At 42.7% G+C, this 22,329-nt stretch overlaps 1 protein-coding gene and 1 long non-coding RNA gene across 5 annotated transcripts in view; one reads left to right on the forward strand and one right to left on the reverse strand.

The window, feature by feature from the left end:
* The window catches only part of LOC144763743 (uncharacterized), a 38,569-nt gene extending 36,930 nt beyond the window's left edge, over positions 1–1,639 (reverse strand). The window contains exon 1 of the long non-coding RNA XR_013596256.1: positions 1,506–1,639. This is a non-coding gene — a long non-coding RNA (uncharacterized LOC144763743). The remainder of the gene's footprint in view (positions 1–1,505) is intronic.
* The window catches only part of MCFD2 (multiple coagulation factor deficiency 2, ER cargo receptor complex subunit), a 206,923-nt gene that overhangs the window by 76,340 nt on the left and 108,254 nt on the right, over positions 1–22,329 (forward strand). The gene's annotated exons all lie outside the window — the stretch shown is intronic.

Here is a 22,329-nt window from a genome sequence, read left to right on the forward strand (position 1 = left end):
TCAGTCGCTCACGAGATAACATCCATGTAGGAGGTGTTCTTTTGAGCCACTGAAAGACTGGAACATTATCTGCAAAATCTCTCACAAGATTCCTTACAACAAGAAACACAGGCAGAAATTATTCATGGCTGCACGTGCAAGTTCTCAAAATATTTCCTATGCTCCATTGCAAAGACCAAATTAAATGTTTGATATGGATCCATAGCCGCAGAAGGAGGAAATCAGTAAAATCAGGCATTATCTTACAAGCTGTTTTAGATAGAATGCAACTTGCAATGGATACAGTATTAAAATGTGCAAAAAACATAAAGGTAAAGAAATTATCATTGAGCACGTCTTATACATTCATGCCATTTCACTTGTTTTAACCTATTACAGTTAAGTACTTTGCCGATATCAAATTAACATACCAGGTTCAATGGCTAAGTCTAATATAGGCGGCTTACAGCTACAAGTCATTAGTTACCTTCTAAACGAGTGGCATCGGCCAGGAAAGATGATCACGGTGTTAATGCACTTGGCTTGAATTGCTTAACAGTTAAAGGGTGTGGATACAAGATAGAGGGCATTAATACTGAGGCGTTAATAACTCCGAACAGGACTCTCAGACTTCCTCGCTCTTTTCCTAGCGTTTCAGATCTGCTACTCCACTGCCTCTTCCAAATATTTTAGTGCATTTCACAGTTTCTTCAAAGAAGTCTAAGGTGCTATTTTTCAGAGCTGGACTGGGGCTGAAAATAGGCCCGAACTCCAAAATAAAAGTGACTAAGTAGCAAATCAAATAGCTAAAAAATAGTGGCAGACGTTTGCAAATCGGGGCAGTTCTGGATTTGTAAAGAAAAAAGACACACGGTGTTGGTGTTTTTGCAAGGTATGGGAGGGTACACACATTTGTGCTTGCTGCAAGGGATGTTTATCGTAATATCTGAGAAATCAACAGTACCTAACCAGTCAACTAGACCATTTGAGAGAGGGGCTATCGAGAGATGAGCGGCCCATTTAAAAACTATAAAATCGTCCCATACTGATCATCTCACGAGTCCACAGCCACCTAAAGTGTGGTGTGATTGTGCCACCATACCAACAACGAGCTTGGGACACTGTTTGGAAATAACTAATGGGATTAAAAGCGCTGGCTCCTGAGTTTCTTGTGTGTGCATCAATGTTCAGGAAATAATAAAAATGTCAAATTAACTCAGGGCACAGCGGGTGACTAACCTTCCTGCTGCCATTCCACTCGTGCCTGGGGGGCTCAAAGCTGGGCACTTCGGCCAGAAGCTTTGTTAACACATCTTGACCTGCCACGTTTCTTGAGCCTTTGGGATGGAGGGTCACAGGCAGATCAGTCTCCTTTCCTAAGGAGTGTCCCGCTCTAGTTGGCAGCAGTTACGATAGTTAGGAACCCGCCACATTACTTAACACAATAAAAAACGTTCTGCCTGGTAATCAGTTGCGCGCCGGAAGACTCATTTCATCCACATCGACTTTTCCAGTTGGATACTCACTCAGCAGCTGCACACAGTCCGTGCTGAGACTGCTGCTCCGGGCTCCAGCATCTGTCGTAGTCCGTGTGTTGGCAGGCTCCCATTTGCGTGAGGCAATCATGATGTCCAGTTTTAAACTTTCGGCGCTGCGGTGCAAGCAGTACTGCCAATTGCTGCAGTTCCACTTCTCTGCCTACGCAGCCATGACCCCCGCTTGCGCCAAACATGGCAGCAGAACGTAACGTACGTACTGCCCATCCCCGACGTCAGGCTGTGACCTTGGCGCCAGCGCCGGGCGGGAATGCACTAGGGTTTTTTTTACATACATTGTAGCAGACTCACTGCTGTGTCTTCTGTGCTACTGGAAATGCGTGCCCAGCCAGGCCGGCAAGTGATGTCTGCGGGAGCGGGCGCACACGCAAGCTTAGCAGCGTCTAGTGGCCAGTAGTGTACTTTTAACGCTTTGTGTGACAGCAGAGAGTGGCATCAAATGCGTGACCATGCATTTCAGTGCGGTGAAGCGGAGCACCACACTGAAATGCGTTCGTGTCACACTTGATGGGTGATACTTGACAGGGCTGTTTTATGCCACTCTTACAGAAAATAGAGTACACAAGTCGATGCATCCTGAACAATTAAACCCTATCTTGAGGCCTGTTGTGTGTGGTGATCCTTTCTCAAAAGGCGCACAACTCTAGCCATAATAAGTCAAAGATTTTTGGTCGAAATGTGATGATGAATGTAATATAATACAAGACGTTGAGTGGGTATTAGTTATTTGCAGTCAGAAACCAAGACCCAGAGGCACACCAAATCTATGCACCTGGTAAAATAAATAACTGGAAACGTTGGTGGAAATAACCTAAGCCAAAATCTCACTGCAGTACAGCAGTCGAAGACACAGGGCCAAGCTTTTCTAGGGTGCAGCCAGATATTGTGAGGTAAGCAGACATGGTCTTTGCCAGACCAATGGTATACTTTGACTACGTGTGCAAACAAAGTCGGCTAGCATTTCATTTCATTAAAGACTGCCATCGCAAAATTTGGGGACATTTAGCAGAATCAAGCTTGAACTTATTGCGGCATTGAAGCTGTTTCTTTTGAGGCGTCATGTAATAGTGGTTTACTGCATTAAGCATTCCTGATGAAGCCCTCCACCTATGTGAAAACGCCCATATGGATAGTACTGTTTTTTTGTGTTTTTTTTTTTTACTTCCACAGCTGTTTTCCCTGAAGCTGCAGGTTTTGCTCTGTGGCTCCTCCATGCGTGAGGGATCAGGAGTCTCTACACAACTCCATTCTCCTTTAATAAGGTTATCTTTTAATGATAGTTCCTGGTGTAAAATCAACCAGTGCCTCACAATTCCCAAATGCAATTCTGGACCAAAAGGAACATCTAATACGACAACCCGTTCAGACTCTGAAGTTGAAATAAACAGCATTTTCAGACTGGAAACAGACTATGACTGGAATGATATTGAAATGGGCTCGGATGAAGAGGCAATGTCACTGCGGACACCAGAAGTGGAAGCAGTTCATTTTTTTTCTCATACTGAGGAGAACCCAGGTAACAACGTGGCCACCAAGATGACTTTGGACTCAACACCACTGATTTCACTAAATACCTGTTCATATTAGCTGCTGATATCCAGCGAATGATAATTAATTGGACAAAGTATAGGTATCCCACCAGCTAGTCTAATTGGGTGAAGGGAAGTCATCCATGCCCTTGTATTTCAGAGAATGTGAGAAAGCAGATTATTAGTTGCAGTGGATGGTAGCCCCTACATGTAATAATATCACTAGTCTTGTTAGGTCCAGTAAAGATTTCAGTCATTTAAAGCTCCTCTCAACCCCTGGTAGCTATGGCACAGAAGAGACCGACTTAACTTCGGAAAATTTACAAAACGTTTAGAAATATCAAAGTAGATAAAAAGTTAAAAACAACAAAATAAAAATCCCACTCCAATATATAAAGTATTTTAACAAACAAAGAGGCCCCAAAACAACAAACATCCAATAAAGCTATGCAGTGATATGAACTTCCCAAGTTTTAAATAAAAATAGCATCAAAAAGTACAATGTGCCAACTGCGAGCAATTTGTTCTCGCTAGACAGAGATGATTGAAACTGTTCAGGCAGATCACGATCGAGCGTGGGTCGGATACCAGATTTGTCCTGGTAGGAAAGTTAATCCTCCTTGACAGCCTTCAAAGAAAACTGTCAGTGCGCTAGCTCGGACAGAAGGGGATGACATTGACAGATTCCGGCATCAGGATGGAGCCCTGCCGAGACCATTGTTTTAGTTGGGAAAGCTTAGGCGAGATAAGTTCATGTTTATGAGCCTTGAGTGTCTTCGGCAGTGATAGGGTCCTCGTTGCTGGTGGCATTGATTGCGCTGAGGGATGGAGTTAAAGCAGAGTTGACAGATTCTGATGTCCAGTGGATAATGTTACAAGAGCTATGCTGAAATCGGGCTCACTGGTGATGCAGACACACAGGATCAGCTGGCAGGTTGGTCCAGATCCCTTGACTGTCCTCATGAAAAAAGTTTGTGAAAAGTCTTTAAGTCCCAAGATTTAAGGTTAAGCAAGTGGAGTATGCTCTGAACACTAGCCAGGGGTACCAGAACCTCAAGAACAGCCATTTACAGGGGTCAGGACTACCTCCCAATTGAAGCCATCACCAGGGTTCAGGTCAGGTCCATTTGAAACTGGTCAGCAAGGCTCCTTCTACTTCTTTCCTTTGTACTTTAAGTGAGATCCACATTTGAGACACTGCCAAAAATTCAGATGGTTGACGGTGAGAAACCGGTTGAATTTCAGGAGGTGGTGAAAAAAACTCAACAGATTAGATGTCCCGCCTAGCCTGATAGTTTCAAGGCACAAATTCTTCTAGAGAGCAGAAAGTGAGTAAAGACATTGACACATATATATCGGTATTATGCAATCCGGTGGCAGAATGCCAGTCTGATAACTTTAGTGAACAACTCATTTGTGACCACATTATTTGTCACTGCACAGATGGGGCAATAAAACACAAGTTGCTATTTATGGGAAATCCTTTCTTGTCAGAATCAATCTGAGTTGCAAAAAGCATAGGAACTTCGATCAAAGCTGCAAAGGAACTGGATGACAAAACCCAAGAACACCTAAATCCTGTTCGATGCAAAGAAGGAAAAGGAAAACCGTTTCTTTCAAGAAACCATTCAGTGACTACAAAGTAATTCTATTGACTAGATTTAAACAGTCCAGTATGTTTTAGATGTGGTAATCCATCCCATGTAAAAGGAGGGAAATCATGCCCAGCAAAAAATGTCCATTGTCGTATATGTGGTAAAATAGGTCATTTTGCTAAAGTATGCCAGTATATGAAATGCAAAAGTAGCACTGTCGCAGCGGTGTGTGATGAGAATGAGAGATAGATGGACGATCTGTTCGGTGAAGTGCAAGACATGGTACTAGTTCTAAATGAAGGTGTAGTGACACATGGTGATCTGGCACATTGTGTTGATCCTTCTGTCAATATTCAGATTGGAGACAAAGTGGTAAGATTATTAGCGAACTCTGCAGCTAGGATTACTACGATCACACAAGAATTATTTCAACACGTTTGGTGCAATCAACCATTTACTCCACCAGGCAGATCTCCTAGAAGGATGGGAAATGTAATTGCAAGGATATTTGAGGATATCTTGATGTTTAAAGGGAGGCGCATTCATGGGAAAATCTATGTTGCAGTAAAGGAATTAAATATATTGGGGTACTTTCTCCAAGGACTGTTCAGCATTATATTACGTCCTGGAACAAGTGAACAGGTAGCTGTGGTATTGGATGCTAGTGCAATTGAATATTTGCTAAACCATTTTCTTAAGGTATTTTCTGGTGAACTAGGGAATATAAAAGGATTCAAACACAAGATTAAAACTAAAGAAAATGCCACTGTGTCAGGGATGATTTAGAAAAAGAACTTGAGGGGTTATGTCACAAGGGCATCATCGAACCAGTGGAGTCCTCTTTGTCTTTCCCCTTAGTAGTGGCACTCGAGAGATTTGGTTTGATTCTCACCCACTTCCAATAATCAATGAGATGCTGTTGACAATTTCCGGTGCGAAATATTTTACAAAACTACCACTTTACAGCATTCGTATCCCTATTGGAACCTATCAGTATTGCTGAATGCCGTATGGCCCGACGTCAGCAGCTTCGGTATTTCAGAGGGTGATGACCACCCGGCTTAAACGCATAACTAATGTGTCCATTTTTCAAGACAACGCATTAATACATGCACAAGAATGTAGTGAACATGATTCCATTCTCAGACAAGTCCTCACTAGTTTTTTTTATAATTTTGGTGTAGTTTTGAAAAGGGATAAATGCGAATTCTTAAAAGATTCTGTTGAATGTCTATGACGTGATGGGGTTAGACTGAAAACAGGTTTGATTGATGCTATACTTTTGATGCACCACCTCCTGCAGGCGAGATTGGTGTCCAATCATTCCTAAGTAGGTGAGAATTCTATTCACGATTTATTCCTGAGTTTGCGTCAAGAGTCCGACACCTTTCTAATCTATTTAAGGTCAGGGTAGATTTTAATTGGGTCCCTGACTGTGCTACTCCATTTACTAATCTCAAGCAACAACTGCCTAGTGTTTTTGTGTTCTCAAACTGTATGATCATAACCTAAAATGTTGTTTGACGGTTCATTTGAGTAATTTAGGTTTAGGTGCAGTACTATCACAGAAGTCAGGGGATGAAGAGTTCACAATTTGCTTTGCCTCTAGAGTTCTCAGGGACACGGAAAACCATTACTAAGTTATAGAAAAGGAGATTTTAGCTTGCTGGTGTGTCACTGAGAAATTTAAAAATTATCTATGTGGGAGACATTTTGTGCTTCAGACAGATCACAAGCCACTCATCTCTATTCTTAGTGTTACTAATACCAAAACTAGTACACCAAGGTTGGCTAGATTTGCAGCTAGGTTATTCCAATTCCATTTCGATGTAGTCCACATATCAGATGAAGGAATATGAGAGTTGAATACCTATCAAGGTTTCCACTCAAAGATCATTTTCAGGAAAATGACAACGATGAAAATTAGTGTTGTCTAATTGTGTCTGTTGAGGTTGAAAAAGTTAGTCCGTTTTTGAAAGTAGAATGGAAAAATGCCGCTGATAATGATTAAGTATTAAAACCTATGTCCAAGTATATAATGGAAGGTTGGCCAAGAGAAAAATCTGTGAATATTACTGTCCAACCTTATTGTAAAATATCAGATGAATTGTCCATAGAAGATGGTTTAATCATGGGATTGGACACATTATTACCCCCAGATAGAGACTGGTCAAATTACAACCCCCACACAGACTTAAAGAACTGTGTTTTTTTTTAATTTATTAAAAAGCACATGAAAGCCCTTTAGGTGCCACACTAACGAAATGCAGAGTACAAACTTAATATTCGTGGCCACAAATGGATAGTGAAATTGGTCAGTTGGAAAAAAACTATGTAGTATGTGCCATGTGCGATAAATCTTTGAGCACCTCAACTCAACCACTGTTACCAATACTAATAGAATGTCCTTCTGGTCCTGCGCTAAAACTGGGAATTGATTTAGTGGGGCCATTCAATGCACTGCCTCATCACTCACTGTATGCTTACATGCTCATGGATTTTTATTTTAAGTGGCTTCTTGTCAAGTTTGTGGGTGAGCCAAATTCTGAAATCGTGGTGACATTTCTAAAAGATATTTTCACGTGCGCAGGATTCCCGGAAATACTAGTTTCTGATAGTGGGGTGGAATTTGTGTCGGCTGATGTAGAAGACTTTTTAAGAGCTAGCAGCATCAAGCATTTGAAAAGTTCTTCATCACCCACAAAACAGTGGGCTTGTTGAGCGCTTGAATTGTGTTTTAGTGGAATTTGTACAATAGGCTGTGTCCTGTAAATGTGTGTTTAGTGTAGTGGTTCAAAAGATGTTATGGTTTTACAGGACCCTACAACATTAATCTTCTCAATTTAGTCCTACTTGGATTTCAAGATTGTTGAGGAATCAAATATCTGCCCATAGGTTAGATTTTATTGTAAGATCGAACATTCATACTGCTCAGCGAAAACCCAAAATTTACTATGGTCTTAAGGAAAGTGTGAAAGAGAAACCCATTGTTGTTGGAGATCCGGTAAATATAAAGAAACCTGGATTTGTCAAGAATGGTGACCCAAACTTTTCTGATCCAGTTGCAATGGATAAAGTTTGTGGAGGTTCTGTAAGGGTAGTAGGGCAGGATTGGTAGAGTGTAGAAAAAGTAACTAAAGTTCCTGCCAAACCAAAACATTGGTCTTCCGTTGATAGTCGGAGGCAAAGTGAAAAGCAGAATCAAATAAGTCATCCTTTTGAATTACGGTTTACCGTCCATGACTCGCAACCTGTGCACAGGAGTGTAACATGCCACAAGGTGCCTTTGAGGTGTTGATAATGTACATTCCATAAGTATAGCAGCAGGTGATAAGGGTAATGTAGTGGAACCTTGCGTTTTTGTGTTAGTATTTATTCAGGCGCGTGCTTTAATTATTTTTTGTTTTTACAGATTCAGTGCTTCCAAATGTTACGTGGGTTTCTTCCTAATGCGTCCTAATTTCTTCTTAATGTATCATAACCTAGTATAAAGTAAGATATAAAAAAGAAGAAAACTCATGTAGTGTTCTTAAAACACGTCTTAAACTCCTGTCTTAACCAAGGTTCCATAATGGGAGTATTAGGTTGTAGGGATCATACTGCAGAATGTTGGGGAAAATACTCAGTTGGAGCTCTGCCTGCGATCAGCCTGGGGTGACTCACCGTTGTGTGAGCATGTTTGAATAAACTACGATGTTAATACAGATCAGTGTGCCATAGTCTCACTATAGACTGCTTACCACTGCGCCGCCGCACATTTTAAGTTCAGTGTCTCTTTTTCAGTGGGCTACGTTTTTTTTCCATGTGTGGTGATTCGAGGGTACATGATTCATGTGGCTTCGGGCACATATCTTGGGCGTAAATTTTACGTGCGAAATATATAGGGAAGACACTGCTCTCACAGAAAAGTTTGCAGTGCATACTTATGATCTCTAGTATGTATGCCAAATTAACAGAATCTTGGCTTTATGTTTTTCTCAATGTAATCACCGACAGAACGAATACAGAAGATTCTCTATTTGGATCGTGCATCAATCACATTTCTGTTTCTCCTTCCGACAATGTCCATTAGCAGCTCTCTAGCCCCATCTTGTGGCGCTAAAATACTACTACTTTGTATTGTAGGCAGTTTTATCGTGTTAAAATAGTTTTATGTATACATGTATATGGCGTACAGTTAGTTCCATGACACATTTGGCATAATGCTCATCTGAGAGATAACACTAAGCATAAAATGTTCATAAAAGGGAAAATGACCATAAATAAGGCGTGCTAGATGGTTAATAAATGGTCACAAAAGGTAGCAGAAATGGTAATATAGCTGTAAGGTATATCCCATTTATTTTAACAACGACAAGAATCTGATGTCTACACCATCTGGATTACTGTCGCCAATAGAAAGCAAGACCTCCACATGATATCTTTTTATGGCACTAGCCAAAACGTATTGCCAGAGTCTGACATTGGCCATCTTCTCTGTATGAGAGACCTCTCACCAGGTACTAAACCAAATAGTGGGAGTCATTCAAGCACTGACGCCGGGCAGTTTCCTTACAAACGGATGGACTTTCGTACAGGGCCAAACCCCACAATAGCAACAATCTAAGGAGCCGTTTATGCATGGGGATGGATTATAAGCCAGTACCAGACCCCATAATGGCCATATAAGACGTGGACAGTCCCTACTCTGCTTCGATGCGAGGCGTAGGTCTGTACTCAAGCCCCACAATTGCAACCATCCATGCAGAGGTTCGAAGCTGGTTAGTTAGCTGCGATGCAAGAGTGTGGACTCACACGAATACCAAACCTCATAATGGCAGCCGAATGAGTTAAGACTTCTATTTCACGTGCTAGTTCTTATCAGGTTTCCCATATGGCTTGTAGAATTTGTCTTTTGGGGACTTGGCAGTTGTGATGGTCCCCATATCTGTGTCCCCGGGTGGGTCTTGTTCTGGTGTGGTAGCGACTGCTGCTGATTCATGTGTTTTAGGGCCAGATGTACGACGTATTTTAGCATGCGCAAACGGGTTTGCAAACCGTTTGCGCATGCAAAAATACCTAAGGGCCATATACAAACCCTAATTAGCGAGTCACAATGTATTTGCGACTCGCTAATTAGGATTTGTGACTTGCTATTAGGAAGGGGCGTTTTAAGGGCGTCCCTTCCTAATAGCGAGTCTTGAGTCTTGAGCCCTATATAAGACTGTTTTGCAACCGCAATTGCGGTTGAACAACAGTCACAATTTACCACCTACTTCAAGTAGGTGGTAAAGCACTCGCAAACAGGAAGGGGTCCCCAGATAACCCCTTCCCCTTTGTGAATGCATGGGAAAATATGTTTTAAGGGCAGGGCCTGCCCTTCAAAAATGAAACTAAAACGTTTCGTTTTCATTTTTTTTTTTTTTTTGTAAATGCAATCCGTTTTCCTTTAAGGAAAATGGGCTGTATTTAAAAAAAAGAAAATGGTTTATTTAAAAGCATTCCCAGACATGGAGGTCCGCTGAACCCAGCAGGCCACCATCCCAGGGAGGGCCAGCCATTCCTTATGGGGTCGCAAATTGCGAGTGGCTCATTAATAATCATGAGCCTCGCATTTTGCAACCCCATTAGGAATCGCTAACAGTGTCTCTGACACTGTTGTACATTTGCTATTGCGACTCGCAATTTATTGTAATTTGCGAGTCGCAAAAGCAAATGGTCGTACATTTGGCCCTTAGTGTACTTTCTATTTGGAGTGTACTTTCTATTTGGCCTAGCTTCGTAGGGCTCCTCCTTTATCTTTTGTCATTTCTGCTTGATTTTGGGGAGGGAGACATTGTTTCACACTCACAGGACTGTTTCCTCTAGCATAGGTCTGGCCCTTACTCTCCCTCATTATGTGTTGATCTTTCTTCAGATTGGGCTAACTGAATTTTGAACCGTTGCCTACATTTAGTACAAAATGCTGCGGCCTGGGTGATTTTAAAAATAGCCCCTTGTCTGACTGTGTCCCTCCATTGTAGTGTAGTTCCTATATTCCCAATAGGCTCTGCGCTTTGGAATAGTATATCCTGTAGTTTAGACGTAGGACTGAAGTCGACTAGGTCTCTACCGAATATACTAGACTTAATTGTGTGTGTGCCAGGTAGCTCAGAGGTCACTAGAAACTTTCTCGAATGAACAAGAAGGGATTCGTTTCTGACAACCGCTTAAAACATGACAAATTTGTTTCCCAAGAATAAGAAATCTATCTCTAGAGTCGCGGAAACAATAGATAGTTATTTCACTAAGTCACTCGTGCATGCTTCTTTTCACCAGAGGTGCAGAGAAATAGAGAGACAGGCGTTTTCAATAAAAGGTTTTTATTGAACAGTCTTCTTTCTCAAGCATAAGAAATGAACTGCTACAATCGTAATACTTGTTGTAATGTACAAAGCGTACAGTACGAAGACTATTCTAAAATAATATTGTAAAAGCATGATATGGTTTCTAAGCCATAAAATACCTAAAATGCATAAAATACGTACAGTGATAAATAATGACAAAAAGTACTCAACTGGTGCTTCTAAAATACGCCTACCCCGGTGTACCTAACCTAGGTCTATTACAAGGGAAGAAGTAAGTAAGGTGTAGCCTAGTTTTAGTATTCCTTGCCAAGAATCTATTCCAAGAATTCTCTTAGGGTCTAATCAGCTCCGTGCCTTGGTTTATAATGAAGGAGGTCTTGTATCTCTCCCAGGACTCGATTTCCCAGCAACCCGCAAGGTAGCCTGGAAACACTGGAGCTGGATTTCTCGGCTGGAGAAAGTACAGCGTCTCTCAGTACGTCAGCTGGAAGGTCGCTTTCTTCGGCACTTGCTGCAGCAGGGCGCGTCGGGCAAGTAGATAGTCGAACTGCTCCAAACCACTGTGTGTTTGTTTGGACAAGTGTGGGCATATTTTTACCTTGAAGGTGCCGAGTTTGACGTAAGATTGGACATAATAACGTCATTAGAGACTTAATTCTCTGAAAACTCCATGATTTCTTGGATAAATTAATATTCATGCAGGGGGAAGTCCCTGACTGCTGAAGGCGGGTTTTTCCAAGAAATCGTTGTAGATTTTCGGAACTAGTGGTAGTAGCCAAGCCGTATTAGGACTACTTGAGCTATGTTTTAATATGGTTATGATTTCTATGCCTATATAAGGATACAATATTTTATACCTATATAAGGGCGTGAATCTGGAAAATTACACTAGGGTCCTAAAACGTTATACAACACCATCTTGAACTGCATTGCCTTCTCATTTGCAAAAAGTCTGGTTTTAAAGCACTGTGCATGTTGCACAGAGTCTTTTATATCTCAGCACCTGCCTAACTTAGGCACTCACCTCTCTACTTTACCATCCATTCCACACTGGGCGATCAACTAAAGCTAACTTTGTTCTGTTACCTCATGTAAAGAGAGCCCGGATGGGTGGCTGTTCTTTTTAACTGCTAAATGATGGGAACTCCTGTAGTGTAGTTCCTATATTCCTTATAGGCTCTGCGCATTGTAAAAAATATACACTAAAGATTTGACATAGGACTGGGGTCAGTATGTCTCTATCGAGTATACTAAACTTAATTGTGTGTGTGCCAGCTAACTCAGAGGTCACTAGAAACTTTCTCGAATAAACAAGAAGGGACTAGTCTCTGACAACCGCATAAACATGACCACTTTGTTTCCCCTAGAACCGGAACAATATCTTCAGAGTCGTGGAAACAATAGATAACTATTTCACTCGGTCAATCGTGCATGCTTCGTTTCTACAGAGTTGCAGAGAAATAGAGAGACGGGCGTTTCAATAAAAGGGTTTATTGAAAAGTCTTATTTCTCATGCAAGAGATATGAACTGCTACAATCGTTAGATTGCAAAGTATAATGCGTACAGAGTGAACAGTAATATACAATAATACTGTAATAGCATTGTCTGTTGCTATGACCTATATAAAAATACATACATAAATAACATGCTAAAATACTCAACTGGTGCTGCTAAAATACGCCTACCCCAATGTACCTAACCGAGGTCTAGTACCAGGGAAGAAGTAGGTGCTGTCTTTAGTTATAGTTAAGTTCTGCCAAGAATTGCCAAAGGTTTCTCTAGGTTCTAATCAGCTCCATACCTTAGAAGGAGAGAGGTTGGTATCTCTTTCACGGGACTCGATTTCCCAACACCCCGCAAGGGGAGTCAGAAACACTAGAGCTGGATTCTCGACAGGAGGATGTCAGCGTCTTGTCAGTGCGTCAGCTGGAGAGTTGGCTTCCTTCGCACTTGCTGTAGCAAGCTGCGTCGTGCAAGTAGGTAGTCGAACTGCATCGAACCACACCGTGCTTTGCCATAGCAAGTGAAGGTATATTCATACCTTGAAGGTGTTTAGGAATGCCAGTATTGACGTATAAGTTGGGCATATTAACGTCATGAATGAACCCCTAAGTAATAGTTGTTCATGCATAATGAGTTTATTGGAGAAATCAATATCCAGGCAAGGGGAAGTCCCTAACGGCTTAAGTGTCTGGTTTTCCAAGCAATCATTGTGACGCAGATGAACGGATGGAGGTAGCCATGCCTGTATTTGGGTAGCATGGGCTATGCCTAAATAAGGACTGGATTTCTATACCTTTATAAGGGCAATGTGAATTCTACCTATATAAGGGCATGATTCTGGAAATTCATTCGGAATCTAAATCGAACACAACACTCCTTCCCTTCTAAAATCAGACCGATATCCTCCTTTAAGAAAACACTATCTACCTGACTTTTTCAGCAAACCTAGACCATTGGTTTAAAACTCTGTCAGTGCCAGGACGTCTGTTCAGGACAGCAGTGCATTTTACAAATCTTAATTAGAATAGTAATTATAATAATACTAGTTGTATCCTATTTAGAAAGACGCTTATTATTACACTTACTTTGCCACATCGGCCAACAGTAAAGCCTCCACATACTAAACCAAGCCTCCTTGAGGGGAGTTGGGGCACCAGCAGACGTAGTGTTCAAGAGGATCACAGGCCGCAATCCATGTTTCCTTATGATTGCCAGTTCTTAAGCACCACACAAAGAGGTTGCTTTCTATTATATTTATAAACCAGGAATGACACTCTCTCTACTCCTCTCTCAAATTGGTCAGTAGATATGACCAATGGCTCTCAAATGCCAAATCCAGCTCTTGGCACCACACACCAGGGACTAACAACAACATTTTACACCTACTCAGCAGGCACAGTAAAAAGTGCAGAAATGGGAATTGATTTCTAAGATGTGCATCTCTTACTTCCAAAGCTGGAGAACACCAACTCTGGATAACCAGATAATGCTAAACGTGTACAACACAACTACCTGGAAATGGTTATGCAATTCGCCATCACCACAAGTTTGGGATTTAAAAACAGCAGTCACACAAACTTTGGGAACAAAAAACATTACATGGATATAGGAGGCGCGGAAAAAGACAAGTCACAAAGAGATCTGGCAAAAATAGTCTAGCATGCCTGTGTTTGCGTGGTTTAGCAGAATAAGGCCAGAACTGTTGGATTTGCCAATATTTTCCTTTCTTTCTTTTTATTGTATTTTGAGTTTACAAGAGAACAGAAAGAAGCGATGCATCTGAGATTCCAGCAATATCCCATATCCGTGACTAATACAATTCATCACATCAATGACGCATACAAACCTGCCCTTTAATATTTGCATTATAGGTAAATAGGCCCTCTTAGTGGGCAGCGGCTAACATCCACAAATATGACATATGGGGGGCCCAAAAGTCCCTCTGCATAGCAGTCTAATTGAGCCTTGCAATACGCTATGTCCGTCTTCCATGATTCAAATTTGGGGCCCGCCCCAACACATGGACACTCTACGTTTGCAAGCAGTAGTGTCATAGACACAAGCTTGCGATCTGCTGCCTGGAGAGGATTACCGAGGCCCAAGAGACACACCAGGAGGGCGCGTTCCACCCTGTCCATAATCATGTCTGAGAGGGCCTGCGTCCAATAGTGATAAACGGGAGAACAACCCAAATATAAAAAAACAAAACAAAAACGCAGCTGGGTCAGAGCAGCACGGGCACCCAGCATGTGCTTGCAACCCATATTCCTGCAACTGAAGAGGAGAATACTCATTTGCTGTAGATATTTAAAATGAATAATCCTCAAGTTGCAATTCGAAGTTAGTTTGCTCATCAGGTCACAACAAAAGTCCCATTCAGCTCGTGTAAGGTCGCTCTAAAACCGCATTCCAGTGGTCCAAAGAGGCGTTTGAGGGCTCGGGCAGTTTGCACTGTGAAGCCTGGTATAGAAGGTAATTAGCTTTTTACGGTCAGTGCAAGTGAGGAAGGATCTGCAAAGACCCCAACGCCGCCGGTTCCTGTGGAAAGGAGGGAAACGGAGGCCTCATTGCCAGTCGTAGTCGGTGATATGTGAACCGTATTTAGTGGGGTACTTTTTTGCGCACCCCTAAAAGTCGGTGAGCTCGGGGACAGTCCCCCCTTGGATACACAGCTCCCATTGACACCAGGCCTAGTGAGCTCAATTGGGACCGGAGTGCCCGACAGAGCTGGGTGGTGTAGGAGTGGTAGCGCCAGGGCGTACAAGGTACAAGGGGAGTATGTTAGCTTAGGTACCTAGTACCTGCCAGGTGCATGTTGCGCTGCGGATTGAGTTTACTTCTGTGATTGACATACCTGTGCGTGTGTGAGGTAATATACCCTTCAGGGGAATAGGGTGGGTGTCCTCTATTTCAATTGTGACATGCAGGGTATATCTCGGGGTGATAACAGTAGTGCGCAAAGTGAGCCTGAGAAGTAGTAAAGGTAAAAATCGGGGGCGCCAAACACTCCCTGGGTGTACGATCATGTGAGTGTTTGAAGTCCTGAGCACTCCTGTTGTAGTGTGTGTGGAACTGTAATGTCATGATAGTATTGTGTCTTGATGGCAACAGCCGTCCTATAGAGAAGGAATCTCAGATCACACACTAACACCCCACCCACTTTAGCACTGGAACTTTGCTAAAGCCGTCCCAATGTAAAGAACACAAGGAGACCCATCCTAGGAACAAACCAACAACAATTCGCTGTTAGACAAAGTAGAAAACAAGTGTAGCAAACATTTGGAGTGCACCATCAGGGGGTAGCCAGAGGCCAGAATACCCTCCAGATGAACAGAGGTGGCCAGTTATCTAACTCAAGGTCATTAAGGAATGCGAGACATAGCTGGCAGGGCAACGCTGGGAAGCAGCAGGAACCCCTGCAAGTCCATGTGAGAAAAGAAATATATCGTGAATACAGTTTACAATGAGTAATTTCAGCTAAATACCAGGAGCTTCAGCTCCTGCTTATCACAAATGCAATGTACAATGAGTAGTGTCAGCTGAACTCAGACTCGCAGCACCCATAAGTGCCCAGTAGACATTTACCTGGTGTAACTGCACCAAGCAAAGGGAGGCACACATAGGGAGACAGAAGCTCCACATATGAAGGAAGCCTCATTAGTCGTCCGTGTCGGAGTCCGACCTTTGAGAGCTGCGACTGGATAGTGAGATAGGTTTAACAAAGTCCATGGCCGCTTTCGACGTAGTGAAGATCTTCTGTGTTCCCTCATGATTGACTCTGGAGGGGGCAGGGTAGACCATCGCATACGGCACACCGGCTGTCTGGAGTCTCTTCTTCACTCGTAGGTATTCCCGTCAATCAAACTGCGCCACCGCAGTAAAGTCGGGGAAGAAAGGTGACATTATTGCCCTAATATTGAATCGTCTCTCTTTCTCTGGAGAGGCGCAGTACCAGATTGCGGTCTCGCTGTTTCTCAAGTTTCCCCTGGTGAACGGGCTCCTAAATGCTGTAGGTAGTAGGGTAGCAGAGTGCCCAATCCCGCCACTTGTGGGTACCAAACCTCGTTGGAATCAAGCTCTTTGAGCTCTGCTTGCTCCCCTGCTACGCCTCCTCCCCTCTGGAGCATTTGTTCATCTATGTGTACCGCACTTCCTCCGCTGTGTAAGGCCTCACTGTCACACAGCAGGAGTAAGAGTAACCAGCATGGCCCCCAGTCACTGATCTGTTGGCTTTAGCTAAATTCAACAATATGGCCGGGTCTTAGGGCAATCCACAGTCCACCCTACGCCATTAGTCTGAAGGGGTCATGATGGCGCGGACTATGCACTTCACCTAGATCCGGGCAGCCCAGATCTTGGCCCTCCACTCATCACAGTACATGGGGGGTCACAAATCGGAGCCGATGCAAGGTCGGGGGAGACACACCAGACCGCAATCAAGCTTTGTTCCAGCCCGTCAGACACAAGGTATGTTAGCCAGGCAGTGTCACCCAGACTAACCAGGATCGACTAAGTCTTCAGTGCCCCAACGTTTATAGCCCAGCACCGCAGGCGGAGAGCTGCTGTAGTTTTATAGTACAGGCAAAGCTTCACCTGCCATGGCAGATCAGGCGCTCCCGGCCGGGCTGGAGCGATCAGCTCAGCTTTGAGTTTGGTTGACAGAAATAGATTCTTTAGAGGGGTTGTGTTAGTTATTGGGAGGTGCTGTGAGTATGGTCTTTAGCAGCAGCATTTCTACCTCTGTCATTAATAGGGTTCTGTTGCAAAGTCATCCTGTGACCTGGGCACCCGCCAACTTTTTGCTGAAGGTACTGGAGGTAATTGACTGACCCTAGGCTCTGCCTTACCAGGCCCAGGGCCAGTGCTATGCTGAAAGAGACACTTAGAATACAGTGAAAACACCTACATTCACATGGGTACACTATGGGTTGGGGTACACCTGTGATTGGCATGACATACCCTATAAGGCCCTAGTACATAATGGGGCAGGGAGGTTGAAACTACCTCAGTCCCTAGTATTTAATAGGGCTTGGCAGTTTAGAGGCCAGCAGCCCTTTTTGTACTTGAATGTGTGCACTGCTGAAGCCTGAGGTCAGTTTAAAAGTAGCTCTGTGTTGCAGGACTGCTTTTAAAAAGTGAATTGTGCCCAAACTCAACTTTGGTGTTTGGAGTACTTAAAAATGGATAACCTACAATGTTTGGGCATATTAGGTACCCCCAGGATCTCCCCTAGGTGTCCCAGGGGTGGGGGGTGGGGATACGGTATTCAGGTGTTCATAAGAAGGACCCTTATAAAAATGAGTTTTAAATGCCCTGAGGTTAAGTGAAATTGTACATTTCACGCCCCACATTGTGATAAAGTACAAAATCGACTTTGGTGCTAGGAGCACTGTGGAGGGAAGATCTGCAATAATTTTACATATTCAAAACCCCTAAAGTCCTCTCCTAGTTGGTCCAGGGGTGTGGGTCCTGTAGATATAGTACTTATAAAATATGTTTTTATAAGCCCTGGTGCTGGAAAAATGTCCCAGGTCATTTTTCCCATTGCAAATCCCCTGCTACATAGGTTAACATGGCAAGAAGTTATTAACTAATGAATCCTGCTAGGAGAATGATAACAATATTATTCAAAGACTTCCCAGAATGTTAATATTAAATCCAACAATATGATTTTGTTGAATTTCTCGTAAAATATACAGACAAGAAGTTATAAGACTTTCTTGTCAGTTAGCCCAGATTCAGCCTTCCAGTGGTCAGTCCTGATTGGTCAGAGTTAACTGGATTAGCCAGGCTCATTCGAAGAGGTGATAAAAGACCCCATAGGGTCAACCAGCTCTGCTGGGAGAGCAGGGTTCTGTTACACAGGAATGCCAGAGCAGAAAGAGGAGTCGTAAACAATGGGCTTCAAGGGAGGGGGAAAACACCAGTGTCATTTACAACTCTACTCTTTTGAACCCAGCCAGATGCTAGTCTTAAGGAAAGAATGATCATATGCCAGTGGGAAAGACTAAGGGGAGTGTTTAGCCGGCTCTTCTCTCCTTGCCGGAAAATAAGCCATGATTAATTTGGAAGAAGCCACACTTTGCAGGATGTGGTCATAGCTTTTCGTGGTACCCTGCCCCCCCCCCCACCCACCCCCATTGGACAGGAGTGCCCTCCTGCTTGACCCAGAGAACTTGGAATAAGTATCTGAGAGGGGCAGAGCCTCTCGGATGTGCTGCTTGAAACCTAAGAGAGCTAGAAAGGCCATCCTGAGAAGTTTCATGTGCAATCACTAAGGCTTGCACTCTGAAGATTGCACCATCTGGAACTACAGCCCTGTGGACTACCTTGCTGTAAAAGGACTAAAGAGTGGACTCCCAGCAAGTTACAGGTTAACAGAGCTAACCTGGAACATCACCACCAAGAATAGTCAACCTGGAGCACTACCTGTGGATTTGTAAGGGTTTTGTCCAAGTGGATTGTGTGAGTTGAAGTCCTCAACTTTCAAGGACCAGCTTGGAGCTTCCAGACCCTTGGAGTAGGTTTGCGACTCTTTGGGACCCTTTGGGGAACTTCAAGAAGAAGTTCCAGAAATTTGATAAGTCTGGAGCAACTTTGGGAAAAAGCTCCATAAGTGGACAGACTCAGCCTGCCTTCAACCAAGAGCCGGCCTGCCATCCAGGTCTGTCCCGCTGAAAAGCTCTGTAGGTCTGACTTCCAGAGTTTGACCAGGAGTAGGTGAAATCCGAGGCGGGTGAACCCTCAAGTAGGTGAAATCCGAGGCGGGTGAACCCTCACCGAATCCGGCTTGGTGAAGAGCATCGAGGGACCCCGCAAGAAAAAGCTTGGTAAAAGTTTCTAAGTCTGAATGAAGAAAAGATAACCGGGACCAACCGCGAGAGCCAAGCCACTGACTCCGACACGAGCTAGCCTGGATCCTTGGTTCGTCCCGCTGGAATGCTCTGGAGGTCAGACTTCCATAAGTTTGACCTGGATCTTGTCGCAAGCCAATAAGGTGAACGCTCACCGAATCTGGACTAGCTGAGAGCTTTGAGAGACCCCGGGAAGAAAAGCTCCAGAAAAGTTTCTAAGTCCGAAGTTAAAACCTACCGCAAGGAGGTCGTGGTCGGCCTGAAACTTTGACTTTGATCCGGTCTGCCACGACCAGATGTCCCGATAAGGCACTATAGGTGCTATATAGTGCTAAATCAGTAACAATTCATATTTCCTGTTCCCTACATTGGATTTTTGTCCTTTTGATGTCATTTTAAAGATAAAATTAGTTCCTATTTTTATAAATAGGTTTTGGATTTTTATTGTGCACTGTCTTAATTATGTACTGAATTGGTGTTTTTAAATGCTTTACATACCTGTCTTTAGAGTTACGCCTGCCTGCTCGTAGCCAAGCTACCAAGGGTTGAGCATGGGAATAATTTTCTAAGACTTATGCTGAGTCCTATAATGTGTTAGTGGCCTTAATGCCAGTGGCAGATATACATTTGCCCCTTCCAATAATCCACTTTCCAACAGGTTCTTATTTCTGTTTTGTGTTCCAAACTACTTTGATGTATGCTGCCATCATGCTGTCTGCTTTAATTCCTTGAGGGGTGTATGAGTGAGTGATAATGGGGACATTAGGAAGCAGAGAAGTAATAGTTGGTGGTATCTTAGAAATGTCGTCTGTGTTAACATCCCTAGAAAAGGTAGAATCTTTAGGACCTTAAGGTTATCCATTTGGAGATGAGGTTGATATCCCATGACTGGATGATGACCTTCCCATTCACATGCAAGGTGATGTGTGGCTCACATTTCTCATTGTCGTAACCTGAGATGGTACATTTTTCCCTGTAAAAGATTTTTGTGTTCTTTGAAACTAAAAGGAAAACTCCTAGTCAATCAGTAAAGGTAACTTTCCTTCATAATTTTAATGAAGGACAATATGAGACAACCGCATTTATCACTCATGAAGGTTTCAGGAATGGCTGTAAGGGCTCAGTGATAGTAGTATTTGAGGATAGTTTTTGATTGGCCAGCATGGAGTTGGATCTCTCAGGTGGTATATGTTTTATGCAGTGTGATCCAATATGAAAATCTGTTTTTTTGTTTAGTGACCAAAATTTGATCAGTGGAAAAATGTGCAGCCTATTGAAAATGGGAAGATTTAATTGGGGACTGCCACAATATGTAGCCGTAGGTACAGTGAGAATGCAGAAATAAGATGTCACGTAAGGGGTGCATTACTACAACCTCAAATTAGATAAACACTACATGGGGATTCAAAACCGGCTATGTGTGTATCATCATAAGGAGTGTGAAAGTACTCTTGGCGTGCATACACAGATTACGGGTAGTTAGATGTCATATTAGGTGTAAAAGGTGTATATCAGTACTCCTTCACATTTGACTGACAGCCAGCCGAGGAGTGACATCACTGATGGTGCAACATCAGCATGATTGTGAAAAACATTCTGGAGCATAATTTGCGCTTAGCCATGTGATATGGGTTTGTGTGTGTTCATAATGTTCTATTCAATACAGGCCTTGCTGTATGTTAGCATGGCCACTATTCGTGCATTGATTTCATTGGAGCATGTGATGAAAATATATGCGTTTATCCTACAAAGAGCCATCAGTTAGTTCATACTGACATATTATGCTCTATATTGTCACGTTTTCCTAATCTCACATTAACAGACCCTTCAAAGGATTTTCCATTCTCTGAACTTCTTTAATAAATACGGTAGCCGAAATAAGCAAGCAACCGTGTAAATTCTGTCTTGATGGAAGGAGAGAAGATACCATTGCAATATGATTTTGTGTACTGGCCATAATTTGAACATAAGCATTGTTCGCGGTGTAGAAAAATAGGTGCTGAGCGAAAGATGACACCATTCTGACTTCATGGGCTCCCTGTGAAGAAATGGTTAGACTTTAAAGCCTAATGCATTGCCTTTAGGGCCTTACACAATTCCGGATCGGAATACCTAATACATCGATTCACTGGTATGTTACACCAAAAAATCTCAGATCCTCCTCCCACATTCTAGTTGAGATCCCTAGATTCAGATTAGCTAACCGGGGTGGCAAAAATTTTGTTACCACTACGTATAAAATGTGGAACATCCTTCCAAACAATTTAAAAAAATTGCTCAGAACTGCTTTCTTTCAGGAAAGCCTTTAACACCTGGCTTTTTACTTTGTTGCATTGTTCACATTAGATCAGAGATGTATCTGCCTCCTCCCATTTCAACTTTCCCCATATCAGGTTTTAGCACCTAGACGCCTCCTGGCATTAGTCTGCGCTATATAAATATAAAATCCAATCTGAAGGCTTTATGTGGCTACACATTTAGTCAGCTAGTTACAATTTAGGTAGAGAATTGGACTACTTGATGAGTGATTTGTGATGAAATGGGACCTCGTAACTAACCTTTGCCCTTTTTCATTATCTTTGTCACATTCATTCTTATTCAGATTGTATCTGAAGAATAAAGTATTATAAATGATCATATCAGATGATGTACAATACTGATACTTGTGTGTGTACTGTTGTTGTGGTTTGAGGTGGGCCACCGTCATATTACCTGCATATTTGTGTGCCTAGTGAGCATTAGCATTGTGTCTGTTGCTTAGTCGAAAAGAAGGGGATCTTGTTTATCTTTCCACCACATTTTCACAATTTCGTAATTTGATAATAAGTATTCTCTATTTTTAGAATGAAAAGTTATTTGGGCTTCCTTTGTCATTCAACATGCACGTTCTAAAGTTTGTTCCAATCTTTAAAAAAAAGTTTTCTCTGATTTTGGTGGGCGATTCTAAAGGTGGGGTGGAACCTTGTAGAAGAAGCGTCGATCGAAG

The sequence above is a fragment of the Lissotriton helveticus genome, chromosome 6 (genome assembly GCF_964261635.1).
Source record: "Lissotriton helveticus chromosome 6, aLisHel1.1, whole genome shotgun sequence".
NCBI classification, from domain to species: Eukaryota; Metazoa; Chordata; class Amphibia; order Caudata; family Salamandridae; genus Lissotriton; species Lissotriton helveticus.